This window comes from Canis aureus, chromosome 2 (genome assembly GCF_053574225.1).
Source record: "Canis aureus isolate CA01 chromosome 2, VMU_Caureus_v.1.0, whole genome shotgun sequence".
NCBI classification, from domain to species: domain Eukaryota; kingdom Metazoa; phylum Chordata; class Mammalia; order Carnivora; family Canidae; genus Canis; species Canis aureus.
The window spans coordinates 63,096,197-63,109,682 of record NC_135612.1 but is presented as its reverse complement, the minus strand read 5'-3'; the positions used below and the strand labels follow the sequence as shown (position 1 = coordinate 63,109,682).

The following is a 13,486-nucleotide window of genomic DNA, read 5'->3' as shown; positions in this document are numbered from 1 at the left end:
AGAGTTATCTTGTTTCTGCTCTAGCCAGTGTCAGCTTCATTCATGTGACTGGCATGCTGGTATTGGCTATTGGCTGCCTGCAGGCCTCACTTGTCCCCAGAAGCCATGAGGCTGCTTGGGCTTCCTCACAGCATGGTGGCTGGCTCCATGAAGGAGAGGTGAAACTGGCCAGCCTTTTCACAGGTTAGGCTGGCACTGGCATGGCGTTGCTTTTGTCATATTCTATCAGTGGGTAGTGAGAGAGAATTTTTGGTTATTTTTTTTAGAGATTTAAAAAATTTATTCATTTGAGAGAGAGAGAGAGAGCATGCGCACTGGTGGGGTGAGGGGCAGAGGGAGAAGCAGACTCCTTGCTGAGCAAGGAGCTCCATGCAGGCCTCCATCCCAGGACCTTGGGAATCATGACTTGAGCTGAAGGCAGGTGCTTAACCGACAGAACCATTCAGGTGCCCCTGAATTTTTTTTTTTTTTAAGATTTTATTTATTCAAGAGAGACACAGAGAAAGAGGCAGAGACACAGGCAGAGAGAGAAGCAGGCTCCATGCTGGGAGCCTGATGTGGGACCCGATCCTGGGTCTCCAGGATCACACCCTCGGCTGAAGGTGGCGCTAAACCGCTGAGCCACCTGGGCTGCCCCTCTTGGTGACTTTGGAAGCTCTCTGTCTTCCTGCTGCAGACTGGACTCTTCCATAGGCTTGTGGCATAGCTGCACATTCTTTTTTTTTCTTTTTTTTTCTTTTTAAAATAAATTTATTTCTTGGAGAGAGTGAGTGGGGGTGGAGGCAGGCAGAGGCAGAAGAAGAGGGAGAGGAAACTCCAGCCGACTCTGTGCTGAGCCCGGAGCCTGATGTGGGACTTCATTTCATGAACCAGAGCCAAAACCAAGAGTCGGATGCTTAACTGACTACACCACCAGGTGCCCCACAGCTGTACACTCTTATCTTCTGAGGTAGACTACCAATTTTTTGGGTCTCCTGTCTTCTGTGATTTACTTTCGTGTTTTGCTGATATATACCTTCTGGTAGTTGTCTTAGAATGTGTGGGAGGCAACATTTTTTGAGATTTATCATGCCAAAACAATCTATTATATTGGTTGATAGCTTGGCTAGGTATATAATTTGGATTGGAAATAATTTTCTCAAAAATTTGAATGCATTGCCTTCAGTATTTGGGGGTTTTCCGTGTATATTTTTTCTTTTAGGAAAGCTGTTGCTGTTGGGGTTTCTGATTCTTTGCATATGACCTGTTAATCCCCCACCCCACCCCCAAACCAGGTGGGTCTCCTTTGCATTCATTATGCTGGCACTTGGAGGGCCTTTTTAACTTTTTTTTCCCCTAGATTTTATTTATTTATTCATGAGAGACACTGAGAGGCAGAGACATAGGAAGAGGGAGAAGCAGGCCCCGGCAGGAAGCCCAATGTGGGACTTGATCCCGGGACTTCAGGACCACACCCTGAGCTGAAGGCAGATGCCCAGCCACTGAGCCACCCAGACATCCCACCTTTTCAACTTTCTGATCCTGGGCCATTTTGAGTTATTTCTTTCATAATTAAAAAATCTTGACTAGAGGGCCATTGGGGTGGCTCAGTCAGTTAAGTGTTCGAATCTTGATTTTGGCTCTGTCATGATCTCAGGCTCCTGGGATTGGAGCTCTGCACTTGGTGCGGAGTCTGCCTGAGATTCTCTCTTTTCCTCTGCCCCTTCCCTACTCTGCCTCCACTTGCATGCATGCATGCTCTCTCTCTCAATAAAGAAGGTCTTTTAAAAAATCTTGACTATATTTGTATTTTTCTTCAGTTTTGTTGAGGTATAATTGGCAAAATTGTGTATATTTAAAGTGTACAGTGTGGGGCACCTGGGTGGTTCAACTGGTTAAGTAACTGCCTTCGGTTCAGGTCATAATCCTGGGGTCCTGGAATTGAGCCTTGCATCAGGCTCCCTGATCAGTGGGGAGCCTCCTTCTCCCTCTGCCTGCCACTCCCCCTGCTTGTGTGCTCTCTGTCAAATGAAATCTTAAAAAAAAAAAAAAAAAAAAAAAAAAAAAAGCATACAGTATGGTGATTTTGATATACATTGTGGAATGATTACCAAAATCAAGTTAATTTACATACCCATCACCTCTGTTACCCCCTCCCCTTTTTTTTTTTAAGATTTTATTTCTTTGGGAGAGAATGGGGAGGGGCTGAGGGAGAGGGACAAGTGAAATCAAGAGTCGGATGCTTAACCAACTGAGCCACCCAGGCGCCCCTCACAGTTATCTTTAAATAATTTTTCTAATTCTGGTGTAGTTAACATACAGTTATATTAATTTCAAGTGTACTATATAAGCTTTGTGTGGTGAGTATGCTTAAGATTTGCTTTCTTAGCAAATTTGAGGTATGATACAATATTATTAACTCTAGTCACTGTGCTGTAAATTACATCTTGAAAACTTAAAAATAAAAGTTTCTATTCTTTGGCCAATGTACTTCCATTCCCCCCACCCCCAGCCCCTGGCAACTACTGTTCTACTCTATTTTTCTATGAGTTTGACTTTTTCTTCTTTAGATTCCATATATAAATGGGATCATATGGTATTTGCCTTTCCGTTTTGCTTATTTCACTTAGCATGATGTCTTCTGGGTTGCAAATGGTAGAATTTTCTCTTTTTTAATTTGTTGGATAATACTGCATTGTATATATCTGTCATATTTTCTTAATCCACCCATCCATTGATGGATACAGAGGTTGTCTCCCTGTCTTGGTTCTTGTAACTAATACTGCAGTAAACACAGGGGTGCAGATATCTCTTAGAGATCGTGATTTTGTTTCCTTCTGATAAATGCTTAGAAGTGGGATTGCTGGGGACGCCTGGGTGGCTCAGCAGTGACTGTCTGCCTTCAGCTCAGGGCGTGATACCGGTGAGGGGATGGAGTCCCACATTCGGCTCCCTGCATGGAGCCTGATTCTCTCTTTGTCTGTGTCTCTGCCTCTCTCTCTGTGTCTCATGAATAAATAAATAAAATCTTAAAAAAAAAAATTGGGATTGCTGGATCATATGGTATTTGTTTTTAATTTTTTAAAAAAGATTATTTATTTAAGAGAGTGTGTGTGCATGAGTGGGGGGGAGGGGCAGACGGAAAGAGTCCCCAGGCCAACCCCCAGCTGAGCTTAGAGCCTGACATGGGGCTGGAACTCAGAACCCATGACCTGAGCTGAAACCAGGAGCTAGATGCTCAACTAAGCCACCCAGGCGCCCCTGTTTTTAATATTGTGGGGAACCTCCATATTGTTTCCACAGCGGGTGTACCAACTTATCTTCCCACCAACAGTGCTTGGGGGTCCCCTTTCCTCCACATCCTCGCCCACATGTGTTGGTTTTTGTCTCTTTGATGAGAGCCATCCTGATGGAGGTGAGATGATTCCTCATGGTAGTTTTAACTTGCATTTTCCTGACGATAAGGGATGTTGAGCGTCTTTTCACATACCTATTGGCTATCTGCATGTCTTCTTTGGAAAAACTTCTGTTGAGAGCTCTTTAATAATTTTTAAAGTCTTCTGTTTCTGTTTGGAACTCTTATCGCATGGATATATTGTCAGCATGATCTTCAGATTTTTTTTCTCACCTATGTTTCTCTTTTCCTTTCCCTGCCTCTTCTTTTCTTACATCCTTATTCTTTGCTGTTCCTGCTTTCCTGCCTTGGTTCTTCCACTCCCTCCCTGGTCCCTCTCCTTTCTCCTCCTTTCTTCCTCCCTGCTTCGCTCCTTCTCTCCTTCCTCTTCTTGTGGCAAGACTGTAGGGTGTCTTGTCTCTTTTTGTCCCCTCAGTGGTTGTGGAAGGTGACTAAAGAGAGTGCCATCATTTTTAACTTTTGGAAATATTTTTGCATTTTCATAATGTTCCGTTAGAAGTCTAAAGAACTTAGATAATATGTTCTCATACTTAAACATTAAAAAGTATGATGTGAAAATCCCTTCCACTCCACTCCAAGATGTCTGATTCATCTTCCCAAGGGCAGCTGTGTAACCAGAGGTAGACCGAGCACACCTGAGTGGGAAGGAGTGTGTCTGATTGACTACTATGGGAATGTATGTTGAGGGTTCTCTCATTCTCTGTATTCCTCTGAGTTTCTAGTTTTCTTTTGCTTGTTTCTCATGGCAGGTTTCTGAGTTTCCTTGCATGCCTGATTGCCCTCCTCGGCAAAGGCTCCTTGTTAAGAAGGAGATCCAGGAGCTGTGCACAGGTCTCAGGGGTGGGACGCTTCATTGAGGTCTGGGCGATCTCAATAGGTGTCCCCCCTGGGTCCTGACAGGTGTCCTCTGGCTGGCTGCAGCTTAGACTTCACTGCTGGACTTTGATGGAAGTTTGTGGTATTGAGCACCCCTCCCCCATGGGTTGTGATTCCCCCAGGTACCCTGTCCCTAGTCTAAACTGCAGTCCTCCTGAGGCTGGGGCAGGGCTGTTACGTGAACTTTAAGCCGGTTCTTCCCAGGTTTTGTAGCAGATGCCCCTGCTACATGCAATGGATTATAATTATGCTTTATTTATTTATTTATATTTTTATTTTTTAAGATTTTATTTATTCATGAGAGACACACAGAGAGAGGCAGAGACACAGGCAGAGGGAGAAGCAGGCTCCATGCAGGGAGCCTGACACGGGACTCGATCCCGGGACTCCAGGATCACACCCTGGGCTGAAGGCAGGCGCTAAACCATTGAGCCATCCAGGGATCTCCTATCATTATGCTTTAAATATATTTTAGAAGGAAAATAGTGAAATATTTTATAGGTATATGAACAATACAACTTAATATGTTTAATATCTTTTCCATTCAACAAAAAATTAGATATTTAGAAAATTGAGATAAAATTCACATACCGTAAAATTCACCATTGAAACTATTATAAGGTTTATATTTCAGTGGGGCTTTTTTGCTTTTTGTTTGTTTAGTATGTTCTTAGTGTTACGCAACCATCACTACTATCTAATTCTTGAATATGGGGGTGGGGGCCTGTACCCATTAGCAGTCAGTCCCTCCTTGTTCCCTCTCATTCCCCAGCCCCTGGCAACCACTATTGTACTTTATGTCTCTGTGGATGTGCCTGTTCTGGACATTTCAGAGAAACAGAATCCTACAGTACGTGGCCTTTTGTGATTGGCTTCTTTCACTTAGCACTCAGGAATTTATTCCTTATTATGGCTGAGGATTGCATTGTATGGGCAGAGCACATTTCTTTTCTCAGTTTATCACTTATTGGCCATTTGGGTTTTTTGCTTTCACGAGTAATGCTGCTATGAAGATTCTTGTACAAGGTTTTGTATGAACATGTGTTTTCAATTTTCTTTTGGGTAGATACCTAGGAGTGGAATTGCTGGGTCGTGGGAACCCTAGTTTAACTTTTTTTTTTTTTTTTTTTTTAAGATTTATTTGAAAAGGAGCACAACTGGGGAGGAAGGTCAGAGGGTGAGGGAGAAGCAGACTCTCCAGAGAGCAGGGAGTGCAATGTGGGACTCCCAGGACTCTGAGATCATGACCTGAGGTGAAGCAGATGCTTAACCAGCTGAGCCACCCAGGTGCCCCTGGAGTTTCTGTTTAACTTTTTAAGGAGCTGCTGGACTGTTTTCTACAGCAGTTATACCAGCAGTGTACAATGAGTCTAAAGATTTGACATACTACATTGAGAATATATGGAGTAAAAACCACTAAGATACCAATTTATGTATCATCATAAGGTTAAGACTGGGGTTGTAGGGGAAAGAAGCAGCTCTGATGGGTAGGTCCAAGGCTGACATTGAGACCTGCCTCTGGCTCTAAGCTTTGCAGCCAAAACAAAACAAGAAACAGGTCAGTGGTGAAGTCCTTACTGTCATAGATGTATTTCTACAGGAGAAACAAAACTTTTGCTGTGAATTCTATAAAATCTTCTCTTCCATTAGAGAATTATTATGGAGTCATGGAGTGGCTGTTGCCCTCAGCCCCTATTTTATAGCAAACTACTGGTTTCATTATTCTTCACATAGAGTTCTTTGATAAAAGAGTGGAGGTCTTATCATCATTCAGTGAAGGCAGGACCAAAATACATTCCAGGTAGGTGAGTGTGACGTGTTAGAGGACAAAGAAACATGGAGGGTTATGTGCAAATCTTAATTGTAAACTTGGGTTTTGCAGTTAAGTCTCTCTTCTGCCCCTGGAGGAGTGACTCAAGAGCGTGGTCCCTCTCCTGGCTTGGCTCTGGGGCATGTCCTGAGGCCTTAAAGCTGTCCCAGCATTGAGATCTCTGCATAGTAGTTCTCTGCTCAGTTAGATTCACAGAGTGAACCCAGCAGGCTGCAACTGAATATCCAAGCAAACAGGAGTGGGACCTGGTGGGCCTCAGGCAGGTGGTGCCCCAGGGAAATGAGCTTTGGGGATTGCTTAGCTCTAGTCTAGGGAGGACTTTCTCCTGCCATCTTCTGCCTTTCCACTCCATCATTGTCCTTCCTCTTTTCCCTAACATACTATATCTATATTGTGAAATCTCTCTCTGGTCTAGAATATTAGCTCCACAAGAATAGGGAATGTGCTTTATTTGCTGCTCTTGTTTCCAAATGTTGGAGCAGGGCCTAGTGCTCAGTAAATAGCTTTGAATCTTGATTGGTTTTTTCTGGTTAACCTTTTCCTTTCTCCTGAGTGCAGTGCCCCTTCCTTTACATTGGAAACTCCTCTATTCCATGAGGCTCTGGAGGGGCTGCCCAGCCTTCCCAGCCATCTAATGTATCAGGTCATATTAAATGTATTCTGTGAAACCTGAGGACTTAATTATATAATTCTCAAGAGCTTATTACAAACAGCAGCGATATGATGCTTAGCTTTCCACACTGGCTCCCCTTGGAAAGCTACGGATAGCTCTCAGCTGCTAATTTCTCTTTTAACTCCCATATTTTCATTTTTCACTGTTTTAGTATTTTCTACTTACAGTGATCACATGCTACGTTTGTTACTGAAAGACATTTTGACAGGGGAAAATGTTGTTGATCAAGAGAACTGAAGCCCTTAGCCTCTCTCACCGCAGCAACAGCGTGCCTCTGAGGCAGCTTTGGTTCCTCCCGTGAGCGCCCCATGCAGACACTGCCAGCTCTTGGTACTCTGTTGCCTTTGTCCCCACGTATTTACACTGTTTTTTGTAATTCCTTTATTATCGTTTTAATTGGGGTTTCTGGAAGGAGTGTTGATAAATGTGAGAAAGGAAGCTTCATGTTCTTTTTAAATATAAAAATTGTTTTAGAATTATCACCCTTCCCTTACTTTTTGCATCCTGTTCTTTTCTTCTGGGTTTATGTTCCTGCTCCTGTGCCTCTTTTAGCATTTCTTTTGTGGAAGGGATATGTATATTAAACTCTCTTAGTCTTTATCTGAAAATATATTTGGCCTCACGTTTGAATGATAATTTTTTTTAAGATTTTATTTATTTATTCATGATAGACATAGAGAGAGAGAGGGAGAGAGAGAGAGGCAGAGACACAGGTAGAGGGAGAAGCAGGCTCCATGCTGGGAGCCTGACACAGGACTCGATCCCGGGACTCCGGGATCGTGCCCTAGGCCAAAGGCAGGCGCCAAACCACTGAGCCACCCAGGGATCCCCTTGAATGATAATTTGAATGGGAAATTATTTTCCCTTACCATATTAAAGAGCCTCCACCATCTACACCTATCTGTTGAGGTTGAATAAGGGTCTGTGCTACTATTTCTCTTCTTGTGGTGAAGTCTGGCAGCTAATTCTTTTTTTTCTAATATATATTTTTAAAGATTTTATTTATTTATTCATGAGAGACACAGAGAGAGGCAGAGACACAGGCAGAGGGAGAAGCAGGCTCCATGCTGGGAGCCCGACGTGGGACTTGATCCTGGGTCTCCAGGATCAGGCCCTGGGCCAAAGGCGGCACTAAACCACTGAGCCACTCGGGCTGCCCAGTTAGCTAATTCTTATGGGTTTTAAGATTTTCTTTTCTTTCTTTTTTTTTTTTTTTAAGATTTTATTTAATTTTTCATGAGACATACACACACGCACAGAGGCAGAGACATAGGCAGAGGGAGGGAGAAGCAGGCTCCATGCAGGAAGCCCGATGTGGGATTCAATCCTGGGACCCCAGGATCACACCCTGAGCCAAAGGCAGATGCTCAACTGCTGAGCCACCCGGATGTCCCTAAGATTTCTTTTTATCCTTCATGTTCTGTAGTTTCATTATGATATATCTAAATATTGATTTTTTTAATTTATCTTGCTCAGAACATTGGGTACTCTTAATCTGAATACATGATTTCCTTTCATCTCTGGAAAAATTTCCATCATTGTCCCTTTGAAATTGCCTTTCCTCCATCCTCCTTAGTCTCTCCTAGAACTCCATTGAAATGTAAGCTCCTTGAGGGCAGAGTGTCATTTCCTTTTTTTGGTGGCAACATACACATGACATAATATTTACTGTTTTAACTATTTTTGGGTGTGCAGTTCAGTGGTATTAAGTACATTCACACTGTTATGTGAGCATTACCACCATCCATCTGCAGAACTTTTTCATCTTCCCAGATTGAAACTCTGTCCTCATTAAACACTAACTCTGTATTCCTCCTCCCACTCTCTTGCAACCACCATTCTTTTTGTCTCTGTGAATTTGATTACTCTAGATACTTCATATAAGTGGAATCCTATAGTATTTGTCCTCTTATAACTGGCTTCTTTCACCTAACATAATGTTTTCAAGATCCATCCATGTTGTAGCATAAAGGAATTTGTTACTTTTTAAGGCTGGATAATTTCTACTGTATGTATATACCACGTTTTGTCTGTCTATTCCTCTTTTGATGGATACTTGGGTTGCTTCCATCTTTTGGGTATTATGAATAATGCTGCTTATGATTTGTTGGAATACAAACACCTGTTTGAGTCACTGCTTTAAATTCTTTTTTTTTTTTTTTTAAAGATTTTATTTACTTATTCATGAGAGAGGCAGAGAGAGAGGCAGAGACAGGCAGAGGGAGAAGCAGGCTCCATGCAGGGAGCCGACATGGGATGCCATCCCAGGTCTCCAGGATCATACCGCAGGCTGCAGGCGGCACTAAACCGCTGTGCCACCGGGGCTGCCCTCTGCTTTAAATTCTTTTGGATGGGTAGAATTTATTTTTTGGAGCATTTTTAGATTCACTGCAAAACTGAGGGGAAGGTACAGAGATTTCCTGTATATCCCCCACCCTCCACCCTGCACCTCCCCTGCATAGCCTCCCCTGTGTCAACATTCTCCGCCAAAGTGGTACCTCTGTACAATTGATGAACCTGCACTGACATATCATAATCACCAGAGTTCATAGTTTACATCGGGGTTCGCTCTTGATGATGTATGTTCCATGGTTTTGGACAAATGTATAATGACAGGCAGATATCCACCATTGTAGTATCATACAAAGTACTTTCTTTGCTGTAAAAATCCTCTGTTTTGCCTATTCATTCCTCTCTCCTTCTAGCAACTACTGATGTTTTTACTGTTTCTGTAGTTTCACCTTTTCTAGAATGTCCTATGGTTGCAATCATACCGTGTGTAGTCTTTTTTTTTTTTTTTCAGTAAGTAGTAATATGCATGTAGGGTTCTTCCATGTCTTTTCATGGCTTGATAGTTGTTGCTTTTTAGCATGAGTAACATTCCATTATCTGGATGGTCCACAGTATATCTATTCATCTACTGAAGGATATCTTGGTTGTTTCCAAGTTTTGGCAATTACGAATAAAAGCTGGTATAAACATCTGTGTACTGATTTTTATGTGGATGTAAGTTTTTAAATCCTCTGGGTAAATACCAAGGAGTGAGATTGTTATTTCTTATGGTAAGAGAATGTTTAGTTTTGTAAGAAACCACAAAGTTATCTTCCAAAGTGGCTGAAACATTTTGCATTCCCACCAGCAGTAAATGAAAGTTCTCCTTGCTCCATACATATCCTCACTGGCATTTGATATTGTCATTATTCCCGATTGTGGCCATTTGAATAGGTGTGGAGTTATATCTCATTTAATTTTGCATTTTCCTGGGACACCTGGGTGGCTCAGTGGTTTAGTGCCACCTTCGGCCCAGGGCATGATCCTGGAGACCCGGGATTGAGTCCTGTGTTGGGCTCCCTGCATGGAGCCTGCTTCTCCCTCTGCCTGTATCTCTGCCTCTCTCTCTCTGTGTCTGTCATGAATAAATAAATAAAAAATCTAAAAAAAAATTTTTTTGCATTTTCCTGATGACCTGTGTGTGGCACATGTTTTCATATGCTTATTTGACACCTATATTTCTTTGGTGTCTAATGAGATCTTTGGCCCATGTTTTAGTTGGGTGGTTTATTTTCTTACTGTTGAGTTTTAAGAGTTCTTTTTATATCTTGGTAACAGTCTTTTATCAGATAGGTCACTTGCAAATCTTTTCTCTTAGTCTGGTTTGTCTTCTCAAGAGTGATTGTCTCCCCCAGTGTTCTCTGATTTCTCACATTCCCCTTAAGAGTGGTCTTTTATCTTTAATTTTGTTAAACTATACATAATATAAATTTTATCTTAATTTTTTTAAATGTATGGTTCAGTGGTGTTAAGTACATTCTCATTGTGCAGCTGTCCCCACATCCATCCCCAGAACTCCTCATCTCGTGAATCTGAAACTTATACCTATTAAACACCAACTCCCTATTTCCCCCTACCCCTCGCCTGAGGTTCCCACCATCGACCTTCTCTCTCCACAGATCTGTCTCCTCTAGGGACCTCATGTAAGTGGGATCCTATGGAATTTGTCCTTCTGTGACTTGGTCACTTCTCTGAGCACAATGTCATCCAGGTTCATCCAGGTGGTGGCAGGTGGCAGAGTGTCCTTCCTGTTTCAGGCTGAATAACATTTCATCGTGTGGTTGGACCACATTTTGCTTATCCATTCATTGATTGATGGACACTTGGGTTCTTCTGTGTCTTAGCTGCTGTGAAGAGTGCTGTTGTGAACATGGGGAGGCAGGCATCTCCTTGAGACCCTGCTTTCAGTTCCTTTGGATACATACCCAGATGTGGAATTGTTGGGTCATATGGTGGTTCTTTTTTTTTTTTTTTTTTTTTAGAGATTTTATTTATTTATTCATGAGAGACAGAGAGAGAGAGGCAGAGACAGGCAGAGGGAGAAGCAGGCTCCATGCAGGGAGCCTGATGTGGGACTCGATCCTGGGTCTCCAGGATCACACCCTGGGCTGCAGGCGGCGCTAAACCGCTGTGCCACTGGGGCTGCCCGCTATTGGCCATTTTAATGTTTCTGAAGAAATGTCTATTCTAATCCTTTGCTTATATGTGAATCGGATTTTGTTTCTTTGTTGTTGAATTTATGTCATTCATTTTTGCAGCTTTAAAGTTAATAATTGGTTCAGATGTAACACATTGTCATTTCTTTTTATATCCAACTCAGATATGTACTTTATTGATTGAATTAGTATTAATAGAGGAGTGGTCTTGGCTTTATATTGGTTTCCAGGTTTTATGATAATTTATTATTGTTTAGATAAATAGTGATTGCTTATTTCAGCATGATTTTCAGAAATCATATTTTATACTACCAGTTTATTTTTTAGGCCTGTGGGAAGAAGGAAAAAAATAGAACTATTCTTCTTTGGCATCATGAAACTTGGGAATATAAATTGGTCCATAGAGCAATTGAAATTAGAACACATTAAGAATATATTAGTGATACAGATTAGAGTAGATGCTAATTTAAATATTAATTGGAGAGCTCACAAAACAGAAAAACTCATGTGTTTTGGAGGGAAAAATGAGTTCAGGTGGTTTGAGTCTGATGTGTGGGACTCAATCCCGGGTCTCCAGGATCATGCTTTGGGCTGAAGGTGGCACTAAACTTCTGGGCCACCGGGGCTGCCCTTATATGGTAGTTCTATCTTTAATTTTGTGAGGGATTTTCATATTGTTTTCCATGGCGGCTGCACCATTTTGCACTTGTATTGACATTGCACAGGGTTCCAATTTCTCCACATCCTCACCAACACTTGTTACTTCATGATATTTTTGAGAGTAGCCATCCTACTGGGTGTGATGTAGGATCTCACTTTGGTTTTGATCTTAAAGTGATGTGTTGGTTTGTTTTTTGTCCAGCAGCTGGAATCTTGTTTCAGTTATTTTATAAACTGGGCTTCTTGGACTCTATCCCATATATGTATCTACCTGGAATTTGGGCACGGTTTATTTATTTATTTATTTTTAAAAAGATTTTATTTATTTATTCATGAGAGACACACAGAGAGAGGCAGAGACACGGGCAAGGCAGCGGGAGAAGCAGGCTCCATGCAGGGAGCCCAACGCGGGACCCGATCCCAGGACTCCAGGATCACGCCCTGAGCCAAAGGCAGACGCCAAAGGCAGACGCTGAGCCACCCAGGGATCCCCTGGGCACGGTTTCTATGCAGAATGGCTCTCTTCTATTAGTTTTACTTTTTTTTTTTAAGATTTGTAGTTATTTAAGAGAGAGTGGGGGAGAGGGAGAGGGCAAAGCAGACTCCTTGCTGAGTGGAGAGCCTGACGGACGTGAGGCTTGATCCCGGGACCCTGGGATCATGACCTGAGCCAAAGGCAGATCCTGCACCCACTGAGCCACCTAGGTGCCCCGAAGTTTTACTTCTTGTACAGCTGTTCCTGTTGCCTCAAACTCTCCTTAGGCACAAAACTGAAAGCCGGCACGCTCTCCTGGCACTTTCCTCCAGGAGCTGACTCCCATTGATTTTCTTCCTGCTTTCAGTCTCTCTTCATGTCTTCAAGTAATTGTTTTTTATATTTTTACCCAGTTAATGTGACTTGAGTTGTAATAATTTACATAAAAAAATACCATGTGAGTAAAAGTGCGTGCTATCCCACAAGTTCCATGTCAGGAGGCTACTGGGTGCGCAGGACACTCCCTGGAGCTCGGGCTGCTTCATGTGCTCCTTTTTCCCCCATGTCTCTCCAGTGAGGTCTATGTTCCTTATTGCTGCACCTCAGATTTCTCCACCTTGGCACTGTTGGCATTTTGGCCAGATAGTTTTCTGATATGGAGGCGGTCCTGTGGGTCAAAGCGTATTTAACAAGCTTCTTGACCCTCCCCAGTAGAGGCCAGTAACAGCTCCCTAGTGGTAGCAATCACACAGTGTTTCCAGACCATGCTAAGTGTCCCTGGGAAATAGAGGCTTCCACAGTTGAGAACTGCTGCTGTGCATGTGTGGACCTCTCTGCTCTGTGCTCTCAGCTTCTCGCTGGTGTCCCATGAGCTGGTGCTGCCGTCTTGGGTGGGGGGCTCTCACTGGTAGCTGACAAAATGCCGTCTTGGTGAATGTCTTCCTAGCTGGAATGGGTGCCTGCCTGTCCCTGGTTACTAGCTGTCCTTTGGGTTTCAGTGCCATCATTGGTGTCCCCAAGAGAGGACTATAGCTGTACAGTAAGGACCCCAATCATCACACGTAACGTAACCTAAAGGGTCTTCCTAAAA

The 13,486-nt window shown here is 42.8% G+C and overlaps 1 protein-coding gene across 1 annotated transcript in view; it reads left to right on the top strand.

The window, feature by feature from the left end:
• The window catches only part of NSD2 (nuclear receptor binding SET domain protein 2), an 85,679-nt gene that overhangs the window by 11,120 nt on the left and 61,073 nt on the right, over positions 1-13,486 (top strand). The window lies entirely within an intron of this gene.